The following is a 19,439-nucleotide window of genomic DNA, read 5'->3' on the forward strand; positions in this document are numbered from 1 at the left end:
TCCAAGTCATGGAAAACTATGTAGAATTTGAGAATAATGGCTTTTGTCTATCACTTCTAAACATCTCTAGATCAATGTTATGGCTTCTATCTAGATGTCCTTACAAAGCCTCATGAGGTCATAGGTGGGGCTTTTCAGAGGTGGCTGAATCTAGGGTGTATCATGCTGAGATTAAGGGTACCCTACCATTTGGGCAGGTGTTCTAGATGGAAGACTGTATAAGTGACAGAAAGAGGGTTTCTGCTGCTACTTCTGCTGCTGCTACTTTGCTGCCTTGCAGGCTTCTGACTGCCCTGCTTTGCCATGGACTGTTTTTCCTCTGTAAATCCCCTCTGCCATGCCACCCTGTCCTAGATCCAGCTAAGTATGAACTGAAACCACTACAAACTGTGAGCTGAAATGAACTTTTCCTCCTGTAACTTTGGGTGTTGGGTATTTTGTCTCAGCAACAAGGAAAGTAACTAAAACAATCATATTATTGAGACATATTGAATCATCTGAAAATGAAAAATATATATATGTTTTCATGCCTATACATATATGTGTGAATATTTATTTAAATAAATCTGAAAGAATATACTCAGATCTGGGAGGTATGCAATAATGAGAGATATAGTATGAGAGAATATATATTATATAATATTATATATTATATACAATATATTACTTTATATATAATATAATATGATATGTGTTATAAATAATGAGATAATATATATTAACGTTTAATATTTTAAGTTTTACCATGAGCACATATTAACTTTATACTTAGAAAATAATATAGACTTTTTCTGTTTTAGGTAAAATATAGTTTTCTGATTACTTATGAATAAACTTATTTTCTACCATAATATTTTATATCCCATAGATAATTTTGTAGTGTTGATACCACAGAAATGATTTGTTACACTAGAAAAGCAAAAGTCCTATAATAATAATGTAAATGAAAATCAATAATGACAATAATCCATTGAACTATGAGTAGCCACTAAGTGCTCTACAAATTATCACATTGAATCCTAAGCATATTATTTTAGGAAAAACATTATTATCCATATTTTACAAATAAGGCACACCTGAAATCCAAATCTCATTGTTTTAGATGGCACATATATGCCTCGCCTCAACTGTCCTTATAAACAAAGTCCATAGTGTAGTGAATTTAACAAGCACAAAATCAAGAATAGTTCTGAAGAATTCAAACCCATAAATTTCTTGCTCTTTATTTGGATAAATTCATTTAAGCTGCCTAACAAGAGAATGAATATAGTGTTTAATAGGGTAGGATACAAGAATAACTATTTTTTTTAGATCTGCAGGCTTCAGGTCTGTTTTCTTGAGAAAAGTGCTGCTGCTGCAGAGTTTTATGTGTACACAAGGCACCTTGCTCTTCCCAGAGGCTTGGGGATGCTGCACTGAACTCTGCTGTTTTATTCTCAGGCCAGACACCTGTGATTTTCACTCTCTGGGAGAAAGCTCTGCATTATGTGGGAAGTGTTCCGGGAGTCCACATCATTTCTGTAACTGGCTGAAAATCTCTAAATAAGTTTTATTTTCAGCAGCTTGGTTAATATAGGATTTCTCCTTAACTGCCATTTCCATACTGGAACATTTCTGTGGAAGATACCAGGTTAAAAGGAAACTAAGAAGGCATGAGGTTAATCAGAATGTGTGATCCAGCCCAGGCTACTTTCCTCAGCTCTGGAATGTAAGGAAATCTGGATGAAGAGCACCCAGCAACTTTAGAACAAACCATTCCATATTGATATATTTTAATACCTAATATTACTATAGAAGATCTTCTCACTGTTTATACTGCTTTGAGCTCAGGACCACCATATCTTGGATGGAGGAAGAGAATCCTCCTGCAAGCATGGCAACATGAGACACAGAGTTCACAAATGTAGACACAAAGTTAAAAATGGCCACAAATGTGTTATAATGATAATTGTAATCTAAGAGTATTGTTCTTTTGCTAATATATTGCTTGCAATAAATACAATATCTTCTCATAGGGTAACTCCATCTCTAGGACTGAACACTGAACAATCCCAGAAGAATCCCCTAAATGTTCCTTCTCTGAAAACCACCTTATCTTTTCTTTCTGCTCTCCTGAATGTTATCATTAGAGAATGACATGAAAATTTAGTTCCTGTGCTTGGTTGCTTTTTGATTTTCCTCTCTGAAATATTTAATATTTGTAGTTATTAGGTTAGTATGGGATGTAAAGATAGAGTCTACATCAACTGGCATTTAGATCCAAAGTCAGATTTTCCCTAGCTTTGTAACTCTCTTTTGATTATTTAGTTAACTATATCCCAACAGTGTGATGTAGTAAAAATAGAAGCTGGCTTAAGAAATTAAGTGACTTAGTTAAAAGCATATGAACCTGGAAAATTTACCTGGAAAGAGTATCTATTTATGAAGGTCCCATGTCTATTTCTGTGTAACATTCATCATTTCCTTTAAACACCTTAAATTTGCTTTTTATAGTCACCCACATATGATATGTCATAACACCGTCTATCAGGCCTTAGTCACTCATAGGTCCAAAAACATTACAAGGTTTTTCACTGGAAAACCACGGGACAATTCCAAGTATTTTCCTACCTAAGGCATTTGTACATTGATGATTTCTGAAATATAAATAGCAGTAATAAAATAGTCTGACAATGAGGCTTTGATTATAAAGACAGATTATTGTTGAACTTTCCTAGTTTTATGCTCACTCCAACAGTTTTTAAAAAGCAAATTGTATGTGTAGGAAATTACAAGATATTCTACACTTCTCAAGAGATAATTCCATAAATACAAGTATCCTTCTTTGAAATCCAACTACTCAGAGAACAATTATGTAATGTAAATTATGTAGCTCTTAAATATCAGTAGGGGTAGTATAATGTTGTGGACTTGTACTGTAATGCTAAGACACAAAATCAGCATTTGAACTGTTATATTTGTAGTTTACATTTTGAATAATCACCAGATTAATTGTGTTACCAAAAAATAGCATGGGAGTACAAAAGTAATCAGTCCTGTATTCAAAGGACAGAACCCACCTTGAATTATAGTATGTTTAAGAACTTCAGTTATGGCCCAGTGTGAAGGGCATGAATTCTATGATTTTGGCCTGTTGCTTTATTAATTGCCTAAGTTTAAGAAAATAGTGCAAATTAAGTTTAAAAGGGTTTCTGGTCCACAGCTCTTATGTCTTAAATAGCACAAACAATTGAGGAGGTGATTGTTTTAGTGTTTGAAAATTATTATCCAACAAAGAAGTTGCTCAAGTCATTTACACATATGTAAAGTTCAAAAATATGCCTCTATTGTTTCATTTATGTCTGCCTATTACTTGTTAATATAAATGAAAGTATCAACTAATATTCATGCTTGAAGTATAATGAGAGATCCTTCTACTGCATGGAGCATTATTCCTCACCTAAAGTAAGAAGGTTCTCATGATTCAGTTCTATTGAGCTTGCACCTCAGAATCTGTCAGGGCTAGTTTCAGAAAGAACCAAACAGTGGTGTGTGTAGTATGAGATATAGCAGAGAGTCTCAACCGCACAATTTGGAAAATATATTTTTTTCATTCTTTTTTTCCAAATTAGGGACTTGCTTATTTCTGAAGGCTTTGATGATAGAAGCTCTTTTAATTCTAGACAATGCTGATCAATAAACAAGTAACTATTTCTCTTTATCATGTTAGTCTTTAAACAAGTGAAATGAAAGCATCCAGAGGAAGGTGAGTTCATTCATGGTCAGTCTTTAATTAAAGATTTTTTTCTGCTCAGATTATTTATATAAAAGTGTTGACTACCCTGGTTGAGCATGGGGAAATGAGAAAAGTAACACTTTGATGAAGTGACTAATTGACTTCTTTTCAAATCTTAACACTTTCTAGGATTAAAATTCTCAGTTTGTAGCTGCCAGCCAGAGGTTTATTTTATATTGTTAGTTTTTAGCACCAGAAACATCCTCCCTAAAACCTCTGTAGTGCGTGAGGTCTGACTGGTGGTCTGACCCAGCAGTGAGAAGAGACCATGTAAATTCCCCTCTGTTAGCCTTGAAAGATTTGCAGAGGGGGAGGCTTTTCAAACAAGACCATTTTTAGAGGAAAATTATAGAACAGGCTTTTCCCATCTTGCTCATAAGATCCATTTCTCTGTATCCTTTATGTCCACTTCCTTTGTAGTCTATAGATGAGTTTATCCATTCAACAAGAATACATTTAGTGCCTACTATATGCCAGGCATTTATTTACTAGATGATTCTAATTACTCATTACTGCATACCAAAAATCCCTAAACTGAGTGTCTTAGTTATTTCCCTCCTCACTGGGACAAAATACCCAACACCACCAAGTTAAAGAAGGAGAAGTTTATCATGGTTCATAGTTTGCAAAGGTTTCAGTCCATAGTTGGTGGGCTCCAAAGCAGGGCATGATGGCAGAGGGCCATGGCAGAAGAGAAACACTTCATGGCACGGTGGACAATAAACAGAGAATGATCAAGGGAGAAAAGAGAGAGAGATACACTCTTCCAGGTTGCACCTACAGGGACCCACCTCCTCCAGCCGGGATTCACTCTCAACAGCACATTTAGGCATGAACTGATCAGTCAACTAATCTACTGATTAGTGTCAGGCACCCACGGTCCATTCAATTCTCAAGAGCCCCACCTACGAACATATGAGCCTTTGAGGGGATGTCTAGATTTAAACCATACCACCAAGTATCTCTTAAAATAATAACCCATTATTATTTCCCTTTGTCCTGAGCTCAGCTGGACTATTCTTAGTAGGGAACTTTTATGCATTTGTGGTCAGATATCAGCTGGGACTGGAGGCATCTGGATGAAATTTAAGGTGTCTTCTTATTTTACAGATCTGTTGCCCACAGTCCCTTGTCTTCTTTCCTTCTGCCCACATGCTTTCACATCTTTCACAGGCCTCTCCATCTGACTTCGCCTTCTGATAGCATCTGGATCTTAGGATCATCACACTTTCATCATGGTGTTTGATTTCCAAGAGAGAAAAGAAAGAAAGATTGTGGGCCAGTTGAAATCTACACCCAGAACAAGCACAGAGTCACTTTGGCTATATTCTGTTGATCAGTCATATTGCCTGCCCAGATTCAAGGGTATGAAGCAGCAGACTCTGTCTCTTGATGGGTGAATGGCAAACCCACATTGCAGAGAATTGTTGTGTGGGTTTATGCCCGTCTTTGGAAAATACATGTTGTATTTTGTAGCGTGGTCATAGAAAGCAACAGGACTATTCTTTGACTATTTTCCAAATTGTTTTTCCAAATCTAAAATCATAGGGAACAGAATTCTTTCCTATCTCTACTATCATCTTCCATGTTTGTCTTCCATAAAAATTTATTTAATTCCTACAAAGACATAGCTTCTTATAGCAATGTCACTGAATTTAGGTAATGTCAGTAGAGTTATATTTATTAAAAATTAATGTCTTTCTCCTTTTTCAATTAAAAACTTATGGTTAAAATAGGAGAGAAGAAACACTATAGGAATAATGCTGCCACGTGTGCCTGTACCCACACCTGGGAATGTCGGCTGTATGAATGCTAAGAAACATCATTAGTTTTTATATGTCCATCACTCTGGCACTTTTTAGAAACTTCAGATACACTGGTGGGAAGAACAACATTGTTCCTAATATGGGACAAGATGTGTCTCCCAACATTTGTTTTTTAAAGTCCTAATTTCTTGCACATTATTAAATGACCTGATTTGGAAACTGAGTTACTGTACATGTAAACAGTTAAAAGGAGATCATTATATCTGGACCTTATTCCCATATGACTGGTGTCCTTGTAAAAAGGTAAAATCTGACTAAGACAAGTAGGAATAAAGAGAAGACCATATGAAGAAACATAGAAAGACCAGCCACCAGGACAGGCTTTCCACCAGCCACCAGGGCAGGGTGAGGAGTGACCCGCTGGGCAGGCCCACAATACCCAACCCCGGTCTCTGGCCTTTTGGCTGTGCAGTTACTTGGTTACACAGTGCAGAGGCACAGGGGAACAAAAGCCATTGTCCTGAGCTCCAGAAGTGAACAACAGAGAGAGTGCCTGTCTCAGGCTCCCTGATGAAAACAAGCCCACTGGAAAAGTGAAGGGAGTCTCTGCAATAAAGGCACACCAGATCACCGTAATTGGTAAATTGGAAGGATTATCAGTTACCATCAAAACTGGACTTTCTTCAGGGGAAAAGCAGCTGAAACCTGCAGTACAAACTTGCAGAGTGCAACCCTGCAGGTGGACAGGGAGCTCAACTTTGGACTTGCAACCAGAAATCTGCCTGAATCTCATGGGTCTGGGACTAGCTTATTGAGACTCATTGACTTATAACTGCACACTGCTGCCCACGTTGTCTATTGTGACAGCAGAGACACACCTTGAAGGAGTCCCTTTATTTTTTAAAGGTGATAGATTAATAACTACCACAAATTGTCATTCTTTAAGAGATATTTGATGCTATGGTGTTGCTGATTGTATGAGTTGGGCTAAGACGTCATGATTGATCTAAACAGTTTTCCTTCCTGGTATAATGAAAATGAGATAGCCTCAGAATCATTAGAGATTCAAAACCTAAAGACCAGCTATATTTGGTAGACACTTCTGAGAAGCAATCATTCCATAAGGGTTTTAAATAGACCAACAAAGATATTTACAATAAACAACTTCATAATATCAACCCAGGAACTAAACCAGGGGCAGTACCAAAAAAAAAAAAATGAGAAAGCATTTAAGCAAGTCACAAACCCAGACTTCCACCCCACAAAAGGCAATTTCTGGAGGAAATGAGATGCACAAGTCTGATAATCAATGACCTGGACACCCTGAACTGATAGCACAGGAAGTAACAAAGCAGATGAATGAGGCTCTAGGAAAATTCAAAGCAGAAATAATATCCCAGGTAACTACAGAGATGGTGAGCAGAGTGAAAGACACGATTAGAGGCTCTAGAACAGAAACTGATAAAAAAAAAAATAGATGAGCTCTTATGCTGGAAGCCAAAAATGCCCAGCATAAGAAAGAAATGGAAGCCTGTTGCAGACAGGCAGGTCTGTGCACATGCTACCAAGGCCCCCAGTCCCACAGAACATGCTGAATCAGCCCGTGCCCCAGCAACAATCCACTGGACCCCTCCCCCACTCCTCTGCACAGCCACCTGGTTCCACACTACAAAGATGCAGAGGACACCAGACCACCAGACCATGGTACTGAGTCCAGCTACTCCCGGCCCAGAGGAAGGGGCTTCTCTGCCACCATCCCACTGCTACTGGTCCAGAGGAAGGGGCTTCCCAGTCACCATCCCTCCCGCTGCTCCCAGCACAGAGGAAAGGGCTTTTGTGCCACTTTCTGTCCCACTGCTCCTGGCCCAGGGGAACAGGCTTCCAGGCCATTATCCTCCCACCGCTCATTCCCAGACTAGAAGTAGGTGCTTCTGAGCCACCATCCCACTGCTCGTGAACCAGAGGAAGGAGCTTCCCAGCCACCGTCCTTCCCACTGCTCTCAGCCCACAGGAATGGCTTTTCGGCCATCATCCCTACCGCTGCTCCTGGCCCCTGTCCCACCTCTTCCAGCTCAGAGGAGGTAATCTTTGCAGGTGCCAACAGCAGCCCCCCAGGCAAAATGAGAAAACACATGAATAAGTCTCAAAACCAGACTTAGAGATCACCTACAGCAAACACAAAGGGAAATGAGATGGAACACTCTGATACTGAACCACCTGGACTCACTGAACAGGCAACAAAAGGGGATCTGGAAAAAATGAAATCAGAAATAATTTCTCAGATAACAGGAGAAATTGTGCCCCTAGTGCAAGACATGATTAATAAATCTAGAGAGGAGCTCAGGAACATGATGGAATCCCAACATAGGAAACAATGGAAACCATAAAACAGAGGCAAATAGATTTCCAGGAGATGAAAAATGCCATTGAATGTCTACACAGCAGAATGAGCCAATGTGAGGATAGAATTTCAGATATAGAAGATAAGATTGCAATTAGTGACCAGGAAAAGAAAAATTGCTGCAAAATTATGAGGGAACAAGAGAAATCAATCCAGCAGCTGCTAGTTGATGCAAAGAAGAATAACATAAGACTGATTGGAGTGAATGAAGAACCAGGAGAGACTGCAGATGACATAAAAAAAAATCTCTCCACAGAAATAATGGCAGAAAACTTCCCAAAAAGGGTAAAGAGCTTGACATACAGATGAGTGAGGCATATAGGACTCCAAAGAGCCTTAATAAAAACATAATCTACACATAGGCATATAATACTTAAGATTCCAGAAACTCAACAGAAGAACAAAGTTCTACAAGCAGTGAGAGAAAAGAAACAAATTACATACAAAGGAAATCCCATCAGAATCACAGCAGACTTCTCAACACAAACCATCAAGGCAAGAAGAACTTGGAGTGACATATTCCAAGACCCAAAAGAAAACAGCCTCCAATCCAGATTGATGTACCCTGAAAAACTATCTTTCAAAATTGATGGAGAAATAAGATACTTTCATGACAAAGAGCACCTGAGGAACTTTGTGAATACCAAACCAGCACTCCAAAGAATTTTACACAATATCCTAGGAACAGACATTGAGGATCACAACCCCAGGAAGCAAAGCAGAATGAACCCATCTGGCATGACAAGAAATTGAATGTAAATGGGGAGAACCCAACAAAAAGACAAACTCATGGCAATGACAAGTCAATGTGTTTCAGTTATAATCATCAACATTAATGGTCTCAATTCACTAATCAAAAGAAATAGACTGGCAGAATGGGTCAAGAAGCAAAACCCAACAACATGCTGCATACAAGAAACACACTTAATTCAAAGGGAAACTCATAGACTGAAAGATAAAGAGTGGAAAACAATTCTCCATGTGACAAGAACCTGAAAAAAGCAGGAGTAGATATCCTCTTTGCAGATCAAGTAGACTTCAAACCAAAACTGATTAAGAGAGATGAAGAAGGACACTACATCCTTGTAAAGGGAACAATCCAAGAGGAAGAGATGACAATCATAAATATCTACACACCAAACACTAGTGCACCCAACTATGTAAAACAAATACTAACGGACATGAAAAGTCATATATGCACTAATAAAATTGTAGTGGGGGACCTCAACACCCCACTGTCACAAATAGATAGATCAACTAGACTAAAAATAAGTAATGAAATACTACAACTCAATCAATCTCTTGAACAAATGAACTTAACAGATGTTTACAGAGTCTTCCACCCCACAAAATCAAAATACACATTCTTCTCAGCTGCACATGGGTCATTCTCCAAAATAGACCACATACTCACAGAAAGAACATGTTTAGGTAAGTGCAAAGGAATTGAAGTTACATTTGTATATCATCAGACCATAGTGCGAGAAAACTGGAGATTCATACCAAAAGAAACTCAAAAAATTTCATAAACACTTGGAAATTGAACAACACACTTCTGAATAACCAATGGGTCACAGAGGAAATTAAAGAAGAAATCAGACAGTTCCTTCAATTAAATGACAATGACAATTCAACATATTGGAATCTATGGGACACAATGAAAGCAGTCTTATGAGGGAAATTCATAGCAGTGAATACGCATATTAGGAAAACGGAAAAAGCCCAATTAAACAATCTGATGCTGCCCCTCAAGTTTCTAGAAAAAGAAGAACAGGACAACCCCAGAGCTTATACAAGGGAGGAAATTATAAAGATCAGAGGAGAAATCAATGCAATGGAGACTAAGAGAATGATACAAAAAAAATCAATGAAGCCAAGAGTTGGTTCTTTGAAAGAATCAACAAAATTGACAAACCGTTAGCCAACCTTGTCAGAAAAAGGAAAGAAAAGGCCCAAATCCATGCAATTAGGAATGAAAAGGGTGAAATTACAACAGACCCAGCAGAAATCCAGAGGATCATCAATACCTACTTCCAGAACCTATACGCCAATAAGATGGACAACACAGAAGAAATGGACAGATTCCTAGATACTTATGAATTACCAAAGTTGAACAAAGAAGACTAAAAATTCTGAACAACCCAATATCAATCAATGAAGTTGAAAATGTAATTAAAAACTTATCAACTAAGAAAAGCCCGGGCCCTGGTAGCTTCACTGCTGAATTCTATAAGGCATTTAGAGAGGAACTGCTACCAGTACTGTTTAAACTCTTCAATGAAATTGAAAAGAAAGCAATACTCTCAAATTCATTCCTGGAAGCAAGCATCAGCTTGATCCCCAAAGCAGAGAAAAACCCAACTGAAAAGGAGAACTATAGGCCAATCTCACTAATGAACATTGATGCAAAAATCCTCAATAAGATAATGGCAAACAGAATGCAGAAGATCATCAAGAAGATCATACACCCTGATCAAGTGGGATTCATCCCAGGGATGCAGGGATGGTTCAATATATGCAAATCAATCAATGTAATACACTATATCAATAAATCCAAGGACAAAAACCATATGATTATCTCCATAGACACAGAAAAAGCATTTGACAAAATCCAGCATGCATTTATGATAAAAACCCTACAAAAAATTGGAATAGATGGTCTCTACCTCAAACTGATAGAAGCTATCTATGAAAAACCAAAAGCCAATATCATACTAAATGGTCAAAAACTGAAATCCTTCACACTAAAATCAGGAACAAGACAAGGATGTCCACTACCACCACTCTTGTTCAATATAGTTCTGGAAACATTAGGCACGGCAATTAGACAAGAGAAAGAAATAAAAGGAATAAAGATAGGAAATGAAGAAGTCAAATTGTCATTATTTGCAGATGACATGATACTCCATATAGAAGACCCCAAGAACTCGACCAAAAGTCTTCTAGGCTTAATAACCAAATTCAGTGGAGTAGCTGGTTACAAGGTCAACACAAAAAAATCAATAGCTTTCCTCTACACCAGTGACAGACTCACTCAGAGAGAAACAGAGCAAATAATTCCTTTCACAATAGCATCCAAAAAACAGAAATACCTAGGAATCAAGCTAATGAAAGTAATCAAAGACCTCTTCTCTGAAAACTATGGCACTCTGAAAAGAGAGATTGAAGATGATATCAGAAAATGGCAGACATCCCCTGCTCCTAGGCAGGAAGGATTAATAGAGTGAAAGTGGCCATACTTCCAAAACTGCTATATAGATTTAATGCAATTCCAATTGAGATCCCAGCAGCATATTTCATGGACCTTGAGAAAACAATTCAAAAATTCATTTGGAACGAGAAGAGACCCAGAATAGCAAAAGCCATTCTAGGTAACAGAGATATGGCGGAGGTATCACAATCCCCAACCTGCAACTATACTACAAAGCTACTGTGATAAAAACAGCATGGTACTGGCAAAGAAACAGACCTGAGGACCAGTGGAACAGATTAGAAGATGCAGAAAGAACTCCAGACACACTCAGCCATCTCATCTTCGATAAAGGAGCCAAACACCCTCACTGGAGGAAATATAGCCTCTTTAATAAATGGTGCTGGAAAAATTGGGCTTCAACTTGCCAAAGATTTTAACTAGACCTATGTCTCTTGCCATGCACTAAACTAAAATCAAAATGGATTAAAGATCTAAATATCAAAATAGAAACTCTGAACCAGTTGGGACAGAGGTTAGGTAGAACCCTTGAAGACATCGGTGTAGGAAAAGATTTTATGAACAAAACCTCAGTTGCCCATGAACTAGTACAAACAATCAACAAGTGGGATCTCTTCTTATTAAAAGGCTTCTGCACAGCCAGAGAAACCACCAGCAGTGTGAAGAAACAACCCACAATGTGGGAAAAAATCTTCACCTGCTCTTCCTCAGACAAAGGTCTACTATCTCGAATCTATAAAGAATTTAAAAAGATCAGACCTCCCAAATTTAAAGACCCAATCTGAAAATGGGCATCTCAAATGAATAGACATTTCTCAGACAAAGAAGTAGAAATAGCAAATATATACATTAAAAAATGTTCAACATCACTGGTCATTCAAGAGATGCAAATGAAAACAATGCTGAGATTCCACTTCACTCCAGAAAAAATGGCTGCTATCATGAAATCCACCAATAACGAATGTTGGCAGGGCTGTGGGGAAAGAGGAACCCTGATCCACTGCTGGTGGGAATGTAGACTGGTGCAACCACTGTGGAAATCAGTATGGAGATACCTCAGAGAACTAGGACTGGAAGTCCCATTTGACCCCACTATTCCACTGCTGGAGGTCTTCCCCAAAGAATTAAAAGAATCATACCACAGTGATATATGTGTGCCCGTGTTCATAGCAGCACAGTTTGTAATAGCTAAAACTTGGAAACAGCCCAAATGCCCATCAACTGGAGACTGGATAAAGAAAATGTGTTTTTTTTTTATAAAATGAAGTACTACTCAGCCATAAAAAATGAGAAATTAGAGACATGTATAGCTAAGTGGATGCACATTGTGGTGATACTCTTAAGTGAAATAAATAGGACACACATGTATAAACACCGAGTAGTTTCTCTGGTGTGAGAAACTGAAAGTGTAAATAAATACTAAATGTATAATAGGTAATGTGAAATAGGAAGAAAAGGGGCAAAGGGGAAGGAAGTGGGAGGGCTAGGGGAAAGGATAGAAGGGAATGGGATTAATATGAGAAAATGGAAAAATAGGAACAAAATCTTTGTAAATAGGGAGGAATGGAGGGGTTGAAGGGAGGGCTGGGGAAGGGTGAAAAATCAGAACCAAGAGAGACTATGTAAAGGTGCAAATTTCCAATGATGAATGTCATTATATTGTATACCTAAAATGTACCAATGATTAGAATGAATAATTGATAATGCAAAATAGGAAGAAAAGGTCCAAAGGGGTAGGGGTATTGGGAGGGGAAGGGGAAAGGAAAGAAGGGAAAGGAAAAATGCTGAGAAATGGAAAAAATGGAAATAAAGTCTTTGTAAAAAGGGAAGGATGGAGTGGATGAGGGGAGGGCTAGGAATGGGGAAAAATAAGAACCAAGATGCATCATGTAAAGGTACAATTCCCAAAGAGAAATGTATTTGTGTTGTATACCTACAATATACCAATAAAATAATTTAATTTAAAAAAAAGAAAGAAATGGAAACCATGATCTCCCAACATAAGAAAGAAGTGGAATCAATGAAACAGTTTCAAACAGATATTCAGGAGACTAAAAAACTCCATTGAAAGAATGCAGAACAGATTAAGAGAATCTGAAGCAAGAATATTGGATATAGAATACAGAACTGTGGTGAAGGGCCATGAAAACAGAGATTTCTTAAAAATAGTAAGGGATCATGAGAAATCAATTCAACATCTGATAGATGATGCAAAGGAGAATAACATAAGACTGATAGGAGTCCACAGAAAAACAGGAGAAAGTACAATTGACATTAAAAAACTGTTCACAGACGTAATAGTAGAAAACTTCCCAGATAGAGGAGGAGAATTCAGCATACAGATAAGTGAGGCATATAGAACTCCACCCAGCCATGATAAAAAAAAATCTACACCTAGACATATAATAGTCAAGATCCCAGAAACCCAACAGAAGAACAAAATCCTACAGGCAGTTAGAGAAAAGAAACAAATCACCTATAAAGGAAAGCCCATCAGTATCACAGCAGATTCTCAACACAAACCCTCAAATCAAGGAGAGCCTGGAGTGAAGTATTTGAAGCCCTAAAAGAAAATAACTTCCAACCTAGACTGTGTATCCAGCAAAATTATCTTTCAAAATCAATGGGAAAGTTAGATACTTCCATGACAAAGAACACCTGAGAAATTTCATGAATATCAAACCAGCACACCAATCAATTCTAAGCAATATCCTAGAAAAATGCAATGAAGGTCACAACTCCATGAGGCTCAACAGAGGGAAGCCACCGAACAAGGTAAGAAACTAAAGGGAAAGGGGGAAAAAGAAATAAGAGCCAACAACAGTGAAACATCATGACAAAGATGAGTCAATATGTCTCAATTATAACTATCGATGTTAATGGCATCAATTCACCAATCAAAACATGTAGACTGACAGAATAGATTAAGAAGCACAATCCAGCAATATGCTGTATACAAGAAACACACCTAACTCAAAAAGAAATTCATAGACTGAAAGTAAAAGGATGGAAAACAGCTCTCCGTGCAACAGGAACACAGAAAAAAGCAGGGTTAGCAATGTTATTTGCAGACAAAGTAGATTTCAAACCAAAACTAATTAAGAGGAACAAAGATGGTCATTACATCCTTGTGAAGGGAAGAATCCAAGAGAAAGAGATGACAATCCTAAATATATATGCACCAAATACAAATGCCCCCAAATATACAAAACAAATATTAAAATGGACATTAAAAACCAAATACGCACTAATACAGTTGTAGTGGGGGACTTCAATACCCCACTATCACAAATAGTCAGATCATCTAGACAAAAAATTAACAATGAAATTCTAGAACTGAACCAAGCTATTGAACAAATGGACTTAATAGAAATTTACAGAGTGTTCCACCCCACAAAGTCAGAATACACATTCTTTTCAGCTACACATGGGTCATTCTCCAAAATAGATCACATCCTAGCTGATAGGACATATCTAAGTAAATGTAAAAGAATCGAAGTTATCCCCTGTATATTATTGCACAGTGCAATAAAATTGGAGATAAATAACATGAGAAACTGCAAAACTCCCACAAACACCTGGAAATTGAATAACACCCTCCTGAACAACCAATGGGTCACAGAGGAAATTAAAGGAGAAATTTGACAGTTTCTACAAGTAAATGATAATGCCAATACAACACACTGGAATCTATGGGACACAATGAAAGCAGTTCTATGAGGGAAATTCATAGCAGTGAATGCCCATATTAGCAAAACAGAGAGAACTTAGATAAATAATCTAAGGCAGAACCTCAAACTCCTAGAAAAAGAAGAGCATAAAAAACCCAAAGCCCACACAAGAGAGGAAATTATGAAGATCAGGGAAGAAATCAATGCAATGGAGACTAAGAGAACGATACAAAAAATTAATGAATCAAAGAGTTGGCTTTTTGAAAGAATAAATAAAACCAATAAACCTCTAGCCAACCTTACCCAAAAAAGGAAAGAAAAGGCTCAAATCCATGCAATTAAGAATGAAAAAGGTGAAGTCACAACAGAACCAGCAGAAATTCAGAGGATCATCAATACCTACTTCGAGAACCTGTACTCTGATAAAATGGACAACACAGAAGAAACAGACAGATTCCTAGATACATATGAATTGCTGAAGTTAAATGAAGAAGATATAGAAGTTCTAAACACCCTAATTACAATGAGTGAAATTGAAAATGAAATAAAAAATTTACCAACAAGTAAAAGCCCAGGTCCTGGTGGCTTCACTGCTGAATTCTACAAGACATTTAAAGAAGAACTAATGCCATTACTCTTTAAACTTATCAAGGAAATTGAAAGGGTAGCTAGGCTTCCAAACTCATTCCTGGAAACAAGTGTGACTTTGATTCTAAAATCAGCAAAAGACCCAACCCAAAAAGAGAACTACAGGCCAATCTCCCTAATGAACATAGATGCAAAAACCCTCAACAAGATACTAGCAAACAGAATACAGAGGGTCATCAAGAAGATCATACACCCTGACCAAGTGAGATTTATCTCAGGGATGCAAGGATGGTTCAACATATGTAAATCAATAAATGCAATACACTATATTAACAGAGTCAAGGACAAAAACCATATGATCATCTCAATAGACGCAGAAAAGGCATTCGACAAAATCCAACACCCATTCATGATAAAAACCCTAAAGAAAATTGGAATAGAAGGTCTTTATCTCAACCTGATTAAGGCTATCTATGAAAATCCAATAACCAACATTATACTAAATGGTCAAAACCTGAAAACTTTTACTTTAAAATCAGAAACAAGACAAGGATGCCCACTATCACCACTCCTGTTCAATATAGTTCTGGAAACATTAGCCACAGCAATTAGAAAAGGGAAAGAAATAAAATGAATAAAGATAGGAAAGGAAGAAGTTAAACTGTCATTATTTGCTGATGATATGATACTTTACATAGAAGAAACAAAAAACTCTACCAAAAGACTTCTGGACTTAATTGACAGATTCAGTAGAGTAGCTGAATATAAGGTCAACACTCAAAAAACAATAGCCTTCTTATACACAAATAGCAGACTCATTGAGAGATAAATTAGGGAAACAATTCCTTTTACAATAGCATCCAAAAAATGAAATATGTAGGAATCAGTCTAACAAAGGAAGCAAAAGACCTCTATGCTGAAAACTACAGCACCCTGAAAAAGGAGATCAAGGAAGATATAAGAAAATGGAAAGACATTCCTTGTTCCTGGATAGGAAGAATCAATATAGTGAAAATGGCCATACTTCAAAAACTGCTACATAAATTTAATGCAATGCTGATTAAAATTCCAACAATATACTTCACAGAGCTAGAGAAAACAATCCAAAAATTCATTTGGAACCAGAAGAGACCTAGAATAGCAAAAGCAATTCTGGGCAACAGAGACATGCCTGGGGGTCTCACAATCCCCAACTTGAAGCTATACTACAAAGCTACTGTGATAAACAGACTCAAGGATCAGTGGAATAGATTAGAAGATGCAAAAACAACTTCAGACATACTCAGCCACCTCATCTTTGACAAAGGAGCCAACCACCCTCATTGGAGGAAAGATAGCCTATTTAATAAATAGTGTTGGAAAAACTGGATTTCAACCTGTCAGAGATTAAAACTAGACCCATATCTATCACCCTGCACTAAACTAAGATCTAAGTGGATTAAAGATCTAAATATTAAGACAGAAACACTAAACTTGCTGGAAGATAAGTTAGGTAGAACTCTTGAAGACATTGGCATAGGAAAAGATTTTATGAACAAAACCTCAGTAGCACGGGAACTAGCAGAAAGAATCAACAACTGGGATTTCATCTTATTGAAAAGCTTCTGCACTGAAAGAGAAACCACCAACAGAGCTAACAGACAACCTACAATTTGGGAAAAAAATTTTAGCAGCTGTACCTCAGACAAAGGGCTACTATCTAGAATATATAAAGAACTGAAAAAAATCAGACCACCCCCAAATTCAAAGACCCAATTCAAAAATGGGCATCTGAAATGAACAGACCTTTCTCAGACAAAGAAGTAAAAGCAGCAAATAAACATATGAAAAAATGTTCATCACTGGTCATTCTAGAGATGCAGATGAAAACAACCCTGAGATTCCACCTCACCCCAGAAAGAATGGCTGCTATCAAGAAATCAAGCAATAACAAATGCTGATGGGTGTGTGGAGAGAAAGGAATCCTTCTCCATTTTTGGTGGGAGTGTAGACTGGTGTAACCACTATGGAAATCAGTGTGGATATACCTCAAAGAACTAAGACTGGAGGTCCCATTTGACCCAGCTATTTCCCTGCTGGGTATTTTTCCAAAAGAATTAAAAGAATCATACCACAGAGATATATGTGTACCCATGTTTATTGCGGCACAGTTTGTAATAGCTAAAACTTGGAAACAGCCCAAGTGCCCATCAACTGGAAACTGGATAAAGAAGATGTGGGTTTTTTTATAAAATGGAGTACTACTCAGCCATAAACAATGAGAAACTAGAGTTATTTATAGCTAAATGGATGCATATTGATGCCATACTCTTAAGTGAAATAAATAGGACACACATGTGTAAATACTGAATAGTTTCTCTAGTGAGAGAAACTGAGAGTGTAAATAAGGACTGAAAGGATTAATACCTAATAATTGATACTTTGAAGTAGGAAAAGGTCCAAAGGGGTAGGGATGGTGGGAGAGGAAGGGGAAAGGAAAGAATGGAAAGAAAAAATTATGAGAAAAGAAAAAAAAATGGAAACGAAGTATGTAAATAGGGAAGGGTTTAGGGGTGAAGAGCGCACAGGTAATGGGAGAAAAATAAGAACCAAGATACATCATGTACAGGTACAAGCACCCAAAGATAAATCTAAGTGTATTGTATACTTAAAATGTACCAATAAACTTAATGAAGAAAAAAGAGACGTAGAAAGAAGATGGCCATTTACAAGCCAAAGAGAGAAGTGATTCTTTCCTGAAAACATTAGAAGAAACCAACCTAACTAGCACTTTGATTTCAGACTTCTATGAGAACTGTGAGATAATAATGGATGATGTTCAAGCCACTCATTTTATGAATAGGTATCTGGTTATGGCAGCCCTGGCAAACAAATAACAATCGTCGTTCTCATGGAATTAATGAGCCAGACAGTAATGAAATAATTCCAAATAATATGTGTATAATTATAAAATTGAGCTAAGTAGTATGAAAAAAAGAAATGAAAGTCTATAATAGCAGAGGCCAGAGAACTCTTTCCTAGTCTGGTAGGTCAGAGGAAGTTTCTGTAAGGAATTGATGCTTGGGAGATGAAGAATGAAGAGAAGTAGCTTGAAGAAAACTAGTACAGGTATGATGATGGTTGTGGTCACAGTGGTGTCATAACAGCTTGTGTAAAGGTCTCTGACCACAGAAGGCATGATGCAAGGAGAGGCTGTGTGATATAGAGAGGAATAGGAAAGCTAATGCAAAATACAGCTTCTCAAATAGGCAGAAAACACATGACACTGTAGGCCTCTTTAAAGACATTTTTAACTGTCACATGTCAATGAGATTTTCTTAAAAGATTTTAAGTGATAGTATGGTCATATTTGAGTTTGAAAATAAAACTATTTCTGCCCTTGGATAAACAACTTGAAAGATTTGGAAATGGGAGAAGGGGTTGATTTCAGGGAGACAAGCTAGGAGGCTCATATAGGTAAGAGAGAACACTAGCTAAATCCACAAAAGAGAGACAAGACAGAGAAGTGGATCCATTTGAGACACATTTAGTAGGAGGAGAGATTAATACTTGCTGATGGTGGAGATCAGAGATGGCCATACCCATTTCTTTCTACTTCACTTGGGGAAATGAGAAGACCCATTTTGAGGGAGTAGCTCACGGATTTTATACTGCTTCTGTCTTGTGAGCTTGGGAAATTTTCCATTGCAAAATCAAGTAGGCAGTTGGATATATAAGGAGCTCAAGTTGAGTTATGGGTTAAAGATGTAGATTTCAGGCTTGTTATCAAATAGATGTCAATTGGAATTTTGTGTGCAGTTGACATTGCTAAGAAGGAGGGTAAAAAGTAGGGAAAGAAAGGTGCCTACAAGTGAGACCTAATTCACTGTAGCATTTATGCAATTTTTCTCTGATTTTATTATTATTTTATAAAGGAAGCACTAGAGTTTGTATCAAATTACTCCTGTCAGATTATTTCTTAAAAGACTGAAACCTTTGGAGCAAGCTGCACATCTTCATGTTACGGTATCACCTGAGGCAATTGTTA

Source organism: Heterocephalus glaber, unplaced genomic scaffold (assembly GCF_053883595.1).
Source record: "Heterocephalus glaber isolate CG9 unplaced genomic scaffold, H.glaber_assembly_v1.0 deba00001463, whole genome shotgun sequence".
Taxonomy (NCBI): domain Eukaryota; kingdom Metazoa; phylum Chordata; class Mammalia; order Rodentia; family Bathyergidae; genus Heterocephalus; species Heterocephalus glaber.